This window comes from Zootoca vivipara, chromosome 10, assembly GCF_965207765.1.
Source record: "Zootoca vivipara chromosome 10, rZooViv2.hap1.1, whole genome shotgun sequence".
Taxonomy (NCBI): domain Eukaryota; kingdom Metazoa; phylum Chordata; class Lepidosauria; order Squamata; family Lacertidae; genus Zootoca; species Zootoca vivipara.
Window position 1 is genome coordinate 24766170 of NC_142593.1, and position 17037 is coordinate 24783206.

Genomic DNA, 17037 nt, shown 5'->3' on the forward strand with positions numbered 1-17037 from the left:
GGCCGCCAATTTGTTTCCAGGTTCTGGCGGCGGCTCATGAACCTCCTGCAGGTGGAGGTCAGCTTGTCGACGGCTAGACACCCGCAGACCAACGGACAAGCGGAGAGGGTCAACGCCATTCTGCAGCAGTACCTGAGATGCTACGTCAGCCAGCGGCAAACGGACTGGGTGGATCGCTTGCCACTAGCAGAATTTGCCTACAACAATGCAGTGCACGTCTCCACAGGGGTGTCGCCCTTTAAGGCCAATTACGGGCGCGACCTCAGATCTTTCCCAGAGAGGGAGAGGGAGGAGGAGGAGGAGGGCCCACAGGCTGAGGATTGGGCAGAGGAACTGGAGACGGTGCACCAGCAGCTCAGAGAACACTTGGAGAGGGCCAAGGAAGCGTACAAAAAGGGGGCAGATCGCCACAGGCGACAAGGGGAGGTCATCAGGGTGGGGGACAAGGTGTGGTTGTCCTCGGAGGGCCTTCCCACCAGAGGGAGGTGCAAAAAGCTGGCACCCAAATGGCTGGGCCCCTTCACGGTCACGCAACAGGTCAACCCGGTGGCATACAGGCTGGCACTGCCAGAGGACATGAGGGTGCATCCAGTGTTTCATAGATCGCTGCTGTCGCCGTACAGGGAAAGCAGCAGGCTCAGAGACAGCGAACAAACCCCCGAGGGAGGGGGGGAGAGGGAAAGCAGGGAGCAACTCAATGAGGCCACGGCCATCCTGGATTCAAGGTGGGGGGTGGGGGGCCTGGAGTACCTCATGGCATGGGAGGATGCTCCACCGTCCCAGAATGAATGGGTTCCCGCCACTCAGATACAGGAGGAATTCTTGGTGGAAGAATTTCACGCCCTCTTTCCCCACAGACCCAAGCCCTGGCACATGGAAAGGGAGGGGGAGGAGGAGGAGGCACGGGAGAACAGCTCACCATGGCGCTGGGAAGCGGAGTTTGAGGAACCAGAGGATGAGGTATGGGTGTCGCCAAGATCCACCCAGTCAGAGGAAGGAGCAGATTGGCAAAACATTTTTACCCCCACCAGCTCTGACGCCACGGACTTTTTGGGATTCCCGTCCTCCCAGGCGGAAGGGGGGGGCTCGCAGGACTGGGGGGAGGTGTTCACACCAACGGGCTCGGAGAGCACCGAGTTTTTAGGCTTCCAGTCGTCACCGACACATGGGGGGGGCCTGGGGAGGGGTGAAGGAGAGCTTGGGAGGGGGGTGGATGTGAGGGACAGGGGATATCGCGAAGTCCCTCCCCTCCTGAGTTCAAGCCCGTCCCCGAGCAAAGGGGAAAGCAGGGAGAGTTCCGATTCCAGTGGGGAAGCAGGAAGTCGTGTCCGAGGCTCAGGCAAGGTAGAGGAGCCAGGGTCCCAGGTGGGACAGGAAGGGGCAAGTAAGGGGGGAAGACCCATCCCCCCAACTCCAGAATTACGCAGGAAGAGGAGGGGCAAGAGGATGGGTCTGCCAAAGCTTTTGTGTTGGAGAAAGACGCGCCAAAAGCCATTAGGAGGTTCTGAAACCGACTGACAACATCGCTCCGTGTAAATAGCAATGACTTGAGCACTGTAAATACGCAGCACCAATAAAAGAATAAAATGCAGAGCTGCGTAGCGTCGTTACTCTGAAGTAGTCCACTCCGGCCACTGTGACATTTGCCTTTTTTGTATTTTCTTTTAATTTTTGTTTTATGTGTGAGGTGTGATGTAGATGTGTTTATAAAACCTATAAAACCAATAAAAAGTATTTATTAAAAAAAATGTTCTACAAAATGAGTTATGGCCCTTTCCCATGGTATCAAGCCTTCAACCATGGATATCCCATTTAACCACCATGGGTAATTATTGGTGCTAGACGTTAGTCATCTTCTTCTTTCTTCTTCTTTGGCGATCACTCATAGCCGAGTAAGATTGTCTTCCATAAACATGGTTTTTTTTCAAATAATATTGATTGATTTTCAAACATTACAAATTACAAAAATTCACAAAAACAAAAACAAAAAAAGCATAAAAACATAAAAAAGAAAAACATATCAATTCTAACATTTTAATTAACATTGTAGACTTCCTCGATTCCCCTCGCACTGGGTACATTTTTAACTCCAAATTATTTTCCTGAATAAATTTTACTTTTGTTACACAGTTCCTGTGTTTTCCCTGGACTACTCAAGACTCTCATCTGAACATTAAATATCATGCAGAAGAGAAAACCTCAGTAGTCTGGAAAGCCATCTGAATTATGTAAAAAAATAAAAAAAATAAAAGTGCACACAGACATCTGTATTACTAACCTGTTTTCCCCTGGAATCCCGGTGCTCTGGGTGTAAGAAAAGCAGTGTGCCAGGTTCTGTGAAGTTTTGGTTCAGAATGAAATATGATTGACTGAGTCTCTCTCATAACGGATCACAGAGTGATTCTGAGATTCTCATTGACGGGAATGTTATTTTTGCCTTTTAGCTTTTGCATCAACATTATCCCACCCGTGCCTTAGCATGGGCTAAGTTCATCTCTCCATGTCCTCCATTGCTGTTAGAGACAATGGATGTTCTACCACACCAGCCTTCTAGGCTGTTTCCAAATGGGCATTCGTTGTTGGATTGCTGCATCTGCATGATGATATTGTGACATCAAAATGCCAGCCCATACCGCAAAACACACACACACAAACAAATTTAATTAGAATTCCCCCTTTCTGGGAAAAAGCCAATTTGTTTTTTAAAATATAATGTCTCAACAACCTGTTTATGACTTTAAGATCCTGTCTGGGAGCACTTGTACTATGTAGTTATTAGGAATCTCTTTTTAACTTTAAATTCTATTGGCCTTTGAAGTTACAAAAAACCCCAAATCCACATCACTCTTTTGTAGTAAAAGAAAAAAGTATTGACTGGCACTATAATTGCATCCTTCTTAATAATTTATTTCCCAGTCTTACTGACTCTCAGGTTCTTTTCAAATGCTTCCTAAATCTAGGGTAATAATGGTATAATTGGTATTAATGGTACGGTACCTATTTCCACATTATCTTGACTTCCATTCGCTAATGTAATTCTCTTTGAACTTCAAGCACTTCAAGTAAATCTCGGCTGAGACATCTGTCTTCCAGTAACCAAGACTGAGTATAATATTCAATTAACCCTCTCCCTGCATTACTAGATCAATGAAATACCTTCCTCTGTCAAAATCTGTTTGCCCACAAATAGCCCAGTCCCATTGGTAATTAATCTGTGCCACGAAATTCACTACGAGTACAATCTTCAGTTAAAATACACATGGAGAGACTGTTAACGTTGAATGGGAAAGTCTAGATTAAAATGAACATAACTTCACTTTGGCCTAAAACAACTGAATGGAGCCATTTCTGGGATGCTTCACTATGTTTTGATAACTAGGTGTGAATCTGATCCTAACATGGATCACTTGGGGACTTAATAGAATGTCAGCTTGATCCTGTACATATCTACTTGGAAGTACAATTGAATTCAACGGATTTACTCCCAATCAGCGAGTGTAGGGCATAAGATTCTAAAAATAGCCCAATGTCTTAGTATTTCTACTGATCCAAAACTCCATGTGCTTACCAGAGCCAAGTGCTTGGCACTGTCTATACAGACTGGCAGTGGATCTCCAGGATTTCAGACAGGAATCTTCCCCAAACTTGCTTGGAGATGCCCAGGATTGAACACGGTACATTTCATATGCAAAACATGGTCTCTACCACTGAGCCACAAACCTTTTCCAATGAAGAATAGTGCACTCTCTTTACTTTAGTTCCTAAAACCATACTTTTAAAGTAAAATTTTGTTTAAAATAACTCTACCACCCTGTCAAATTTCTTCTTTTTCACAAAGTAAGTGATGGCAATTAATTCTTACGACGGCAATTAATTCCCAGATTGCTAGGCTTATGAATGTCAGTGACATGTTCACTCTTTATGCATGTGTTTGCTTGCTAGCATTTTGTTCTTGCTAGCATTTATATAGATGAGTTACATCTATGTATTTACCTGCCTTTGCCAAATGCAACTCGCTTTATCATCTGCTAAAGACTGACAAGTAAAAGTCAATTCAAGCATGAAAGGAATATTATTTTTAATGCATTGCCAAGAGCTTTGAGTTCCAGGTGATTTTTATTTTAACTCTATACATCTAGAGAACAAAAAGTCATTAGTGTTCCTTACCATTTAGAATCAAGGAAATTTAAAATCAAGGATTTGATCCCACACAATTTTTTTACGCTAAGGATTCTTTGAAATGGGTTAGAACAGTAATAGGTGGTAATTCTGAAAAAGGCAAGAGCTAATGTAATCAAATATGTTATTGGTATCTCAGCCCTTAGACTATGAGATGGATCAGGGTCCTTGCACTGCATTATCAGGGCAAGGGGGCATTGCACCTGGCCATAATATGGAACAATGGAACTTTTAATTAACAGAGTCATTTGTTAATTAACAAGTCATATTTTGCTCGCAACTCAGCTTGAGACAAAGGCAATAGTGCCACATGCAGTTGGCCACTTACACGGAGGTAAGATGCAGTGACTAAATCCAGTAGGACGTTTGAGCTGTCCTCTGTGTTGGCATGACTCTGCTCTCCTTCAGCCTCCTTTAGGGACTAGTGATTAATCAGGCCATGTCACATCATGTTGTATAGATCAGCCTGGATCCCCAAATGTGCTTGAGTGGTGAGGACCCTTCTCCCTTTCCCCCTTTGATATAGCTCAAGAATCCTCACTGTGCAGTACTACCAGTCCCAGTAAGCAGAATCCTTCAGTCAGTGGGTTTCTCTTGACCTCTTTGCAGGGAGGGAAGAAAGGAGCACCCAGCTAGCCAGCTAGAGCAGGCAAATCAATCCTGCTGATCAATGGGGTGATGGATATTGTAGCTATATCAAACTCACATCCAAACAGGGAAGGGCTATAGCTCAATGGTAGAGCATCTGTCTTGTCTTGTATACAGAAAGTCCCAGGTTCAATCCTTGTTGGCAAGGAACAACTCCTTCAGAGATGCTCAATGCCTGCCAGTGTAAACATTACTACTGAGCTAGATGGACCAATGACCTGATTTGGTTTCTAATTGTTCTGACAATTGTATCTGTCCCCATGGATCCCTGGGAATTGTAGAATCATTGAATTGTAGAGTTGGAAAGGATGCTGAGGATCATCTAGTCAACACCCTGCAATGCAGGAATATGCAGCTGCCCCATATAGGGATCGAACTTGCAACCTTGGCGTTATCAAGAGTGGCGGGGGAAACCCAGCCAGATGGGTGGGGTATAAATAATAAATAAATAAATAAATAAATAATAATATCAGCACTATGCTCTAACCAACTGAGCTATCCAGGCTTGTTTTGTGATATGGGAGAGCATGCTTTTTTTGAGATTCCCCCAACTTCCTTGCTTTCAACCACAATTCTGAAGGTCGCTTCGTTGAGCGAGCCTTGAAAGCTGAAGCCATCTAAGCGTGTAGTGCAGTTAACACTTGCAATAGACATGAAAAATCTGCTCTCCCTGGAGCTGAAAGGCCGAGATCTGCTTGTCCTGCTCCAATGGGTGAACAATTTTTATGCAAGGGACTTGCTTCGTTAAAATGATCTTAGATGCTGGGAATTTCAATCACTTTTGCTCAAGAAGGAAGAGCAGCTTTGAGGAGTTTCTTTGATCTTGGTTCAGGCTGTAAAGTTCTCAGAGGCTTTTATTATTATTAATCTCACTCACACACATATACACAACTCATTTAAAATGAGGAGCATAGCTCTTGGGGATTTGGGGCTGGGTCCAGATATCAGCACCTGCCACTTGTCATTTGACTCACTGGCTCACGGACTGATTTTCAGCACACCTTTAATGGATGCACATGCAGTGTGAGTTATGAATTCATTCTTCAAAGAATGTATCTCACCTTCTCACCTTGGCAGAGGAGGGGGTCTTTACATGCAGCATGCCCGTCTCATCATTCAAATATATATCTTTCCTACAAAACACATTGAGAAGGACGGGGGGGGGGGTGTCAACACGTTTGAAAGGATTCTGAGGAGAGCAGAGCTACAACAAGGATGCAGACTAGTCTAGAAAACAAGCTGTGTGAGGGAAATAAGATTTATTTTGTGGCAGTGCAGAAAGCAAGGTTGTGGGGAGGGGGGGTCATGACTGGTTCTCTCCCTCCCCATGGATATTAAAAGGTAGAAATGGGAAACCAGTTTCACCCTACATATTGAGGGTGAACCTGTTAATGATAGGTTCAAACCACAGGATGAGCCAATTAGGTTAAACACGAGAGAAACAAATTTGCCCTAATTAGAAGAGCAGTTAAGCTGTGGATTGGCTGCCTGGGGAATGTTCTTCTTCCCTAGACATTTACAAGAAAAGGATGAACAAGTATCTGTCAGCAGCAGTGGAGGAAGCTACTACAATATCCAGCTGTCATGGAAGCCAAAGAAATGAGGAAGGCTCTCTACAGTTTCCAACTGATACAACCAGTGAACAAGGAGGGAAATATCTAAACTTCAGGAAGATGGTAGATTACATGGTACCAATGACCTGGAGATACTTTTTTACAGAGCTTTCTGGGCTGAGGAAAGGGAGGGCAGAAGGGAGAAAGGAAACATGTGGTTTACATTTTCAAAGTGAAATAGCCATTGTATGATTGATGGCAGCAATGGCTGGACTCAATCTCCCATCAGCCTTAGTGCAATGGTCAGGGATGAGTGTAGTTCAAGAAGATCTAGAGGGCCTCAGGCTCCCAATTTAGGAGTGGCTTAATTCCCCCCTCCTTTTAAAGAACAACAACTGTATATGAGATCTTTCTGAATTGAACAAACATTTTCTATTCTGCTTTTTACTACAGCAGCTTCCAGCGCCCTGGTGGGGTGCAGAATGTCCCTGCTTTGATAGATCTTTTCCTTTTATTTAACTAGGAAGCATGAACTCCCAGAGAGACGAGTTGGGCACAATTCCCCCTTTCAAATGGCAGCCTGATGTACTAGGCATAAATTACTTCTAAAAACCTTTGTGCTTTCTAAATAGACCTTGGTTTTGAATATCTCAAGAACTATTCCCCTCATCGAGTTGAGCAAGAATGATTCCATGCACCACAACCACCTAATGCAAAGGTAGCTCTTGCCATTGGGAAACAATTCATTGTAACATCCAGACTTGTTTTGCCAGGAAGACTGAAGATCATCCAGACTTCCAACTTAGCACTTTGCTTTTTGAAAAGCTTTTGAATGCCTGCAAAGACATTTTGGAAAACCACAAAATGGTGCCCCACATATGTTTTTCCCACTAATATATCCATTTTTATACATACCATACCCTACTATATGCATTTTGAAAACACATTTCGTGGCTGAAAGACTGCATTGCAAAATTTGGGAAATCGTGAATTTTAAAGGACAGCTGTGTCTTGGTTAATGTATTTTCTTCCGGGAGAGGGGACATGCAGATTAGGTTTGTTCACCTTAAATGTGAACTGAACTGAATTCCTTAAATTCTGTTTCTCTGCTATCAGATGCAGGAAACAAGAGTTTTCCAATGTCAATACACAGGCGAATGTGATCATCTAATTTTAGCCACGTCCTTATTTTAAAGTGTTGTTAGGGCCAAATTTGTATTAAATTTGTCCTCTGCTAATTTCTGTGTTATCCTGTTGAATAGCTGTATGAGTTGTTTTGGTCTGTGACCGTTTAATAAACTTTGATTTGATTTGAACTGAATTCCTCTCCTGTTCCTACTGTTGAACCTCCTTGTTGGAAATACAATTGCATGCATTCATTTCCTTTTTTAAATAACATATATTATTCCTGAGTATGAGGTCAAAATCAAAAATCCTTGCAAGCCCCTTCAAATAGACTTGGAGATGATATTTTGCATTTTGTTCTTCAATTATTTTCACAAGTCATTATGGAAGATGATTACAAGTAATAAGCAAAACCATCCCAAAACTGTCAATCTTTACATATTTTTTTGGCATAGTTGGATAATTACTAAACCACAAATAGCATGTCATTTATATTAAGCAGTTTAAGATTCATTTGTGGATGGCCAGTTTAAGATTCATTTGTGGGTGGCCACCCATGTCGCAGTGTTCTTTGTTCAGTTCTTCAATCTCACAGAAGCACCCACATGCCATCTTTCAGTTTTGCATTCGAAGAGGAGATTTACACAGTCCACTGACATTAGATGAGCATTTTTAGAAGATTTGGGCCACTAAGGGACTGATGTTAATAATATGTTGTCAAGCTGTGATTGTTTTCACATCAATTCATTTTGCTAATTTATTCAATCACACAGAATTTTTACAACATGTAAAATGACAACAACAGTGACAGAGTTTAATGCAGGGTCAGAGATGATGAGTCCTCTTTTATATTTCCCAGAAAAGCATCATTGAATTAACATTGGTGCCCTGATCTAGAGGCTCCAGAGCAGAGAAATTTGGCTCTGGTACATGAGCATAGTTTTGTGTATTCTGTTCTTTTTTAGGGTTGGGCAATGCAGTGAGACTGTATGCATGAGACTACATGAACAGTCCGTTGCCTAACACTGAATAGAGTAAGGTCTGCCTATTGTGAGCTTTATATCAGGCATAGGCAAACTCGGCCCTCCAGATGTTCTGGGACTACAACTCCCATCATCCCTAGCTAACAGGACCAGTGGTCAGGGATGATGGGAGCTGTAGTCCCAAAACACCTGGAGGACCAAGTTTGCCTATACCTGTTTTTTATGATCACGGGAGCTTAGAACCAGGCTACCTGGAAGATTGTCTTCTCCAGTCCAAGCCTTAAGATATTTGGTTCTCCTCTGTATCCCACTGTCTTATGTTGTAATAGAGATTTTCCTGAATTGGAAGTAGGGCTAGAGGACTTTTGAGGTCACTTCCAACTCTATGATTCTATTATCATATGGGCAGAGCAGCATCATGTCAGCATATCACACTGGAAGTTCTGCACTGACCACCAGTATATTACTGAGCTAAGGTCAAGGTATTAGTGTATAAAGCCCTTAATAGCTTAGAACCAGGTTCCTCAGCTGGATCATTGAGATCAACTGAAGATGACCTCCTGACTCTCCTACAGTTATACCTCATAGTTTCTATGTGAGCTAAGACTTTTTAGCGCAGTGGCACCGGTATTTTGGAACACTGGTTCCTACTGAGATCATACAGGGACCTACAATTTTGATATTTCATCGCCTGATGAAAATGTTTTTGTTTCATCAAAGGTTTTTGTTTTTTGTTTTTGTTTTAGCATTTGATTCAGTATTGGCCGTTTGTTCCATATTTTACGATATTGTAATCTTACAGTGGTTTGATGATTTTATTGTACACCACCATGGTGTTTTTCCTTATGAGTTGGCATAAATCTTATAAAACAAATAAAATTATATTCCTGAAGAGCGTAAGAAAAGGAAGCAGGAGAGGGACATCTGAGTGGCTTCACATAGGCTATGTAACTCCTCTGAGAAGACCCACCTGTCCCTGTCTCTGATGACCTTTTGCTGAGATGCAAAGACTGTCCTCTTTCAACAGGTCTTTGGCTTTTTTTTTTAGTTGCTTTCCTCTGCTGCACTGGTTTATGGTCTTATATTTTAGCTGGCAGATGCTTTTCTTCTCTCTCTCTCTCTGCATTTATGATATTGTACAGGGATATATATATATATATATATATATATATATATATATATATATATACCGGTATATATATAATAGCAGTTGGTGATGTGGGACGGAAGAATCTTTCCATTTTGTTTCTCTGTTTTTCACACACACCCATCTTGAATTAAGTTCTTCATATTTCTGCAGCAAGCTGTGTTTTTCTTCTCTTTTTTTAAAAAATAACAATCCTCATGTACATATGTGAGGATGTACATTAGTGAGAATTTCTCTAATAAGTGCATTTTGTACACAATTATGAGTAATACATACAGTTTTCAGTAACATATACAATTTTGCAAGCAATTCCCCACAATATACAGTGGTTCCTTGACGTACGAAGGTGATCCATTCCGCGGCGCTCCTCAGAAGTCGAAAACTTCGGAAGTTGAAGCGTCCATCTTGCGCTTCGTGCATGCGTGCGCGGCGAAAATACTTCTGGGTTGGTGGACTTCAGAAGTCGAAACCTTTGGAAGTTGAGGCATTTGTAAGTCGAGGTACCACTGTAATGCATTTCTGTATCACATTTTTATTAATATATGCATTTATATTCCCCCTTTACACTCGTATATGTACGGTATTTTTGTACTCATTAAATGGCTAGAGAATGGCGTTACAAAATTGGGAGATGTGGGAATTTTGAAGGATGACACATTTTGATCCAAGTCTTGTCTTGGAAAGTGTGAATTAGGTAAGTTCACAATGAAATGCGAATTTCTCCTCCATCCCTAACATATCACACCTTTTCTGACCTTTGCTTTATTACATCGCTGCCACTTACTGAGAGGTAGAGGGGGAGTGGTGAGGTTGGTGTGGTGCATTTGCACCTTGCCAATTTTCTTGTTCCTTCTACCTCCTAGTAGTAGGAGGGCCTCGGTCCAGTATACCTGAAGGAGCGTCTCCACCTCCATCATTCTGCCCGGACACTGAGGTCCAGCACCGAGGGCCTTCTGGCGGTTCCCTCGTTGCAAGAAGCCAAGTTGCAGGGAACTAGGCAGAGGGCCTTCTCGGTGGTGGCGCCTGCCCTGTGGAACGCCCTCCCAACAGATGTCAAGGAGGAAAACAACTACCAGGCTTTTAGAAGACATCTGAAGGCAGCCCTGTTCAGGGAGGCTTTTAATGTTTAATAGATTACTGTGTTTTATTTTCCTGTTGGAAGCCGCCCAGAGTGGCTGGGGAAACCCAGCCAGATGGGCGGGGTATAAATAATAAATTATTATTAATTATTATTATTAATTATTAATTATTATTATTATTATTATTATTATTATTATTATTATTATTATTATAAATGGCATTTCCGTGTACTCTGGCACTCATCACAGTGTCCCATTGCACCAGTAGTGTTTTGGTCATGCTGGCCACATGACCTGGAAAGCTGTCTGTGGACAAACACCAGCTCCCTCAACCTGAAAAGCGAGAAGAGAGCTGCACCCCAAAGTCGCCTTTGACTAGACTTAACTGTCCGGGGTCCTTTACCTTTACCTACCTCCTAATAAGCAGCGCAACTACTGGAGATCAGGTGAGTGATGGCAATGAATTCATCAACAAGGAAGTAACTAAATGTGTGTCCTAGAAAGCTTTCCAGTGGTGCTTGAGAGGGGTGGAAGCCTGCACAGCTGCTGCATAGACTGGGCCCTAAGAAAACTTGCCTTGAAATATTCTTGGCTCAACTTAATGGAGCCAGTTGCTTCTCCTCAACTGTAAAATATGAATAACAAGTCTCCAGGAAATTGTAATGCTGTGCCTGATTGGATATTGCCTTATGCGCCAAGAATATGGCTATACAAGGTAGATGGCAGTTGTGTATTGGGGCTTGTGCATAAGTAGTTCTGAATTATAATAGGAAAGTATCTCCAAATCATACCACAATAACTCTTCTTTTTTTATTAAGGGAGGAAAACTCCCCCTCCTTGCAAATCAAGTACAGAGAGAGAGAGAGAGGGGGGGGGAGGGAGGGAGGGAGGGAGGAGGAGGAGGAGGAGGAGGAGGACAAATGCTATTAGCCCAGCAGCATAAACCATTTTTCAGTGTATGCAATTATTGGGACAATGTACTCTTATTTTTAGTTAATTATTTACTCTTTGTTAGCAAATCTTCGGCGCAACTGTAAACCAGAGTAAATTAGCTGAGTTATAGAAGCAGCATTTGTTTTTTAATTATTAAAATTATGCCACAGGAAATGTAGCTTGCCTTCACATTTAATAGCTCCCCTATTGTCCTAACACAGGAGGAAAGTTTTCTTTCTCATTAGAGGAAGTGGCAAAGCAGCTCTGTAATCTGTATCACGAGAATTAAGCATAACAAAGTAGCCGTACGCCACTGCAGAGCAAGCTTCAACAATATTTGTTCTGCAAGAAAAGCTAAACACATCTTCCTGTCTCAAAGGATGCATGCCAAATGATTCAAATGAGAGTGTACAACTCAGCCTGGGCAGAGATGCAAATAAGTATATGTTAACAATAGGCTTTTGACCCCAAATGCTTGGCAGGAAGCTGCCTGTTAACTTTAATGTATTACAAATATATTGCGAGCAATTCCATGAAGTTATTGCTCTGTGTCATCTTCATTCCCACTATATCTGACTCAAGTCTCACTGTATTTACAATGGTGCAACCAAAATGGTACCATAGGTATCACAGACTCGGGGTAACCACAAAGCATCTTTTTAGCGGGGGGGAACCTAAAAATAATTCCATAAAGAGCCAGTGACATGGAATGTTGACTGACAGAAAAGGAGAAAATTGGCAAGCAGGTGGGAAATCGACCTCCACTGTATGTAGCATGCCTCTGAATGCCAGTTGCCGGGAATCGCAAATGGGGAGAGAACTCTTGTTTATCTCAGGTCCTGCTTGTGTGTTTCTGGTTGGCCACTGTGAGAACAAGATGCTAGACTAGATGGGTCATTGACCTCATCCAGCAGTCTCTTCTTAAGTTCTTATGGAATGGAATGTCTGAAAAGGAAAGAGGGAGGAAGAGACATGTTATGTACTGAGCTGAATCATAGAACAATAGGATCCAGAATCAGCAGTCTGATTGGTCCGCAGGAGCCACCCGATCCAACTCCAGGTGGAAGTGAATCTGCAACCTGATTGGCCTGCAGGAGCAGCCAATCAGGCTGCTGGCAGAAGTCAATCCACAAACTGATTGGCCCACAGGTGTAGCCCTGAAGTAGCCAATCACGCAAAGCCCATTGTGTAAATAATGTATATAAGCAGATGGTTTTGGGAAAAGGGCATTCTTCTTCTCTCCTCCTCCTTGATGACTACGAGCTGAATAAAGAGCGTGAAATTCACTCTCGACTCTGAGTATATTTCAAGACTGTTCGATATAAAGATGATAGGGGGGAAAACCATCCCATTGTCTGGATACCTTATTTCCTGGTTTACACCAATAAGCTACTTTAAAATATTCCCAGGATGGAAGAGAGAAAGCTATCCTTAAGCATCAATGGAAAAAGCCATGCTTTTAATGCAGTGGGGACTGGGCACATTGAAGACTATGTATGCTCATGTTGGCCCAACATGTTTACAGTTGGGGGGGGAGAGATGGAGAGAGGGAGAGGGAGAGAGAGAGAAAGGGAGAGAGAGAGAGATAGGAAAGTGGGGGCATGGGATGGAGTAGTTGGAATGCTGAACAAGTATCCCACAGGTAGATGTGGAATTTCCCATAGTGAGTGCAGGATAGCAGAGTGATCATCCTCCGCTCTGATCATACCCTATTCCACTACTGTGTAGTGAAAATATGGAGAGTGAGGGGCGATGGGCCCGAGGAATGTTTCAGTCAGAGAAATGGCGGAACCTGCTGTGGCAAATTACAAAGTCCAGAGGACGTGAGGCTGAAGAACTGATCATGTTTCTGTGGCAATGGGGAGAGGTTCCACAAGCCACCTTTAGAATACCAGGGAAGGGCCCGCAGCCAGGATACCAGTGCAGGTCATGCCCCGGACAAGATAAAAGCAATTCTTTACATCAGAAGACATACAAATGAAACCCTCTGGCAGCATCATTACAGACCCTACCCACAAAACTGGCATGGAGACTGTAGGCCTTTTAGAATGAACTACATATTGTAGCTATTCTTGTTATCACAGGCTACCAGGAAATATCAAGGAAAATTCCAGTCATTGGCAGGGCCCCTACAAAGTGCTCCACCATATGGGATAAAGCTAAGAGAGATCAGTCACCACAGCAATTTGGATGTTCTCTTAGGTGCTGTTGGTTCAGAGGACTTTGGTTCAATGACACAGCTGCTCAAGTAGTCATTCTCCAAAGTACAGGTGCAGCAGATAAGACACATAGACACATCTCTTGGGGAGCCATGTGGCTTTCCTCTTCACTATTTCAGATGCTTCCAAGTAGATCAGGGATATCTTCCCAGTTCTACAGTAGAGAAGAACACCCTTAGTCTTCCTTAGCCACATGTTCTTTCCTGAGAAGATTATTATTCTATGGCAGAAAAAGAGGCTTCGGCTACCAGGTAGATGGTAGGGATTCAATAACACTGGATCTCACATAATGCAGCAGCCAGATTACTAGCTGGGGTTACCTTTAGAACACATATCCAGGGCTTTTGTTTCAGCCAGAACTCAATGGAACTCAGTTCTGCCACGTCTCAGATGGGTGCCATTGCTATAAGAAGAAAACAAGAGAGTTTTCATTGTGGGTTCTGGCACCTCTTTTTCTAGAAAAATAATTACTATATAATTGTTGGAGATTCATTCCCCGTGTTTGCATTCATGGGATTGTTGTCTATCATATGACTGTATATGTTTTACATTCCACAGAGTGGGAAGTGACGAAGACAGGATATTTGTGTTACTATGTTTCCTGAAGTGGGACTATTGTGCTTTGTTCATTCTCTTTGCTGTCTGATGCTAGAGAGAGAGGGAGCCATGTTGCAGTGCTCCGTGTATGTTTATATGTAAATAAACATAGATTAGCCAAAATGCTGAGTTGCTGAGTTCTGTTATGCAACTGCGCAAACTTTGTGGATCCGTAAGTGTGCTGATGTCAGTTGGCATCGTTGCTGTGATGTTCGGGCTGGAGAAAGCTTTTGAAGCTCCTGAACGATCGACCAGGAGGGAGGGAACATGTCAGTCGGGCATGTGTCTCTGCCAGGGTCCTACTTGTGAGTAAGAGATCCTAGCAATAATATCCCTGACAAACACTTCCAGAATAATTCTTAAAACAATTTAAAATGGCCAAACCGTAATGTGAGCAAGTGGCTGCATCATTTATCATTCTCCTAGCATTATAATGAAATGAAAATGAGCACAGGCATAAGGATTCAGTCCCGGGTTGTTGTTGCTGTTATTAATTGGTGAAATTAATGGAAAGAAATAGATTCTGAGTTTGTTTTCTGTGTAAGTAGTTTCTATAGTTGTTGGTTCAACCAGCAACTGCATGTTATTCTGTGATTACAAATTCTATGTGGACAGCATTAGTTATACAGTAGTTAAATCAAAATAAATATCAATGAAGATAAACCTGATCATTGTAAGCTAAAAGAATTTGCACAATGCATTAAAGAGCCTATTGGGAAATTTATCAAGCCCAACACAACAGTGAACCGATGCTGGAAGTTTTGTTTTGTTTTTTTGCCCATTTATCTTTTTGAGACTAGAAAGGAGAAAACAAATCTATATCTGCTGCAAGCTAAAAAGAAAAGCAAAGAAAAGCAAAGATCAGATCAGTATGCCATGGACTCCCTTTGCTGGAAAGCAGATATGTTTGTATATCACTAGATAGCATAACCTATTCTGTATGGTAGTTTGAAAGGAAGAACAGAGTTTGAAAATGTCTAGATCTGATAACAGAGGCATCTTTGGGATGGTAGTGGTCTAGTATCTCTTGAATAATACGGAGTGTAGACAATTGGAGAGACTATTTGACACGTCGCCTGTGGCTGTTTCCTTGACTGAGAAGTGGTTGCTGTCACTGCAAAAAATAACAGAAGACAGTTCTTCTGCAATTGACTTGTGCTTTTGTGAAGTACTCTGACTTGTTGGCCATATTCAGATAAAGCTACTTATGAGTTAATATTCTACAAATCCACATTATAGTTTTTGTGAAATAAAAGAGCAGCTTCCTTTAACTGCATTGCACTGTTGGCTCACCCTTCTCTTCCGCACAAAATGTATTTTCAGTGACAAAGACTACTTTTTAATCAGGGCTATTTCTGAGATACATATTAATCATATCTTCAGAATCCAGGCGCACACATTGTTATGTTTTAAGTCCCATTCAATGCCCTAGGGGCACAATTATTCCTTTATTTTCACATGCTGTGCCCATTGTGTCATTATCTGTTTTCCAAAGTGATTACCACATCCATTTAACATTCAAGGGATGAGTTATCAGAGTGATTTCTCTGCTCCACGTTTAAATTGCAGTCAGGATGTTCTGTCTACATTTGGTAGCATGCTCTGGCCAGGCTTTGATTCTGATGCTGGTTGACACCTTGTTGAATACCTTGACTAGGGAGAGGCCACAAGCATATTGCTTGTAGTTACACAGGCTCCCTCTGCATCCATCTGCCAACAACAAAGCCCATGCCATTGTGCTAGTGGCTGGCTCTGAGCCTGGCGATAGCAAGGGATTGTGCCTTAAGCAGAGATCAAACACCGCTGTGCAAAGACGGGTATTGCATGAGGAAGAGTATTGTGCTGATCCCCGATAATGACTGCAGCTTGATGGCGGAGTGCATGTTCAGGGTAAGCATTTTGGTGCTCTGCGGATATTCAGGACCACAATCCCTTATCATAGGCCATGCCTCCTGGGGCTGATGGGGGATGTAGTTGATGGAAGGCACCATGTTCATAGCTGCCAAGTTTTCCCTTTTCTCACGAGGAAGCCTATTCAGCATAAGGGAAAATCCCTTAAAAAAGGGATAACTTGGCAGCTATGACCATGTTGCCTACCCCGTTGTAGAAAATACCAGTTCTAATTACTGATATCTCTATTTAAAGGATTTCAATAAGCAGTTCAACTTGAGATTCTGGAAGAGCGTAACCAGACAGATAAGAAAATATTGTTATGGATGGACCATTGACTTGACATCATTCTGAGGCATCTCCTTCCTTCCTTCCTTCCTTCCTTCCTTCCTTCCTTCCTTCCTTCCTTCCTTCCTTCCTTCCTGAGCCAGTGTGGTGTAGTGGTTAAGAGTGGTAGACTTGTAAACTTGGGAACCGGGTTCGCGTCTCCGCTCCTCCACATGCAGCTGTTGGGTGACCTTGGGCTAGTCACACTTCTCTGAAGTCTCTCAGCCCCACCCACCTCACAGGGTGTCTGTTGTGGGGGAGGAGGGGAAAGGAGATTGTTAGCCACTTTGAGACTCCTTCGGGTAGTGATAAAGCGGGATATCAAATCCAAACTCTTCTTCTCCTCCTTCCTTCCTT

The 17037-nt window shown here is 42.6% G+C and overlaps 1 long non-coding RNA gene across 1 annotated transcript in view; it reads right to left on the minus strand.

The window, feature by feature from the left end:
- Nucleotides 1-14336: 14336 nt before the first annotated feature.
- LOC118076833 (uncharacterized) overlaps nt 14337-17037 on the minus strand; it is a 61096-nt gene continuing 58395 nt past the window's right edge. The window contains exon 5 of the long non-coding RNA XR_004691569.3: nt 14337-16927. This is a non-coding gene — a long non-coding RNA (uncharacterized LOC118076833). The remainder of the gene's footprint in view (nt 16928-17037) is intronic.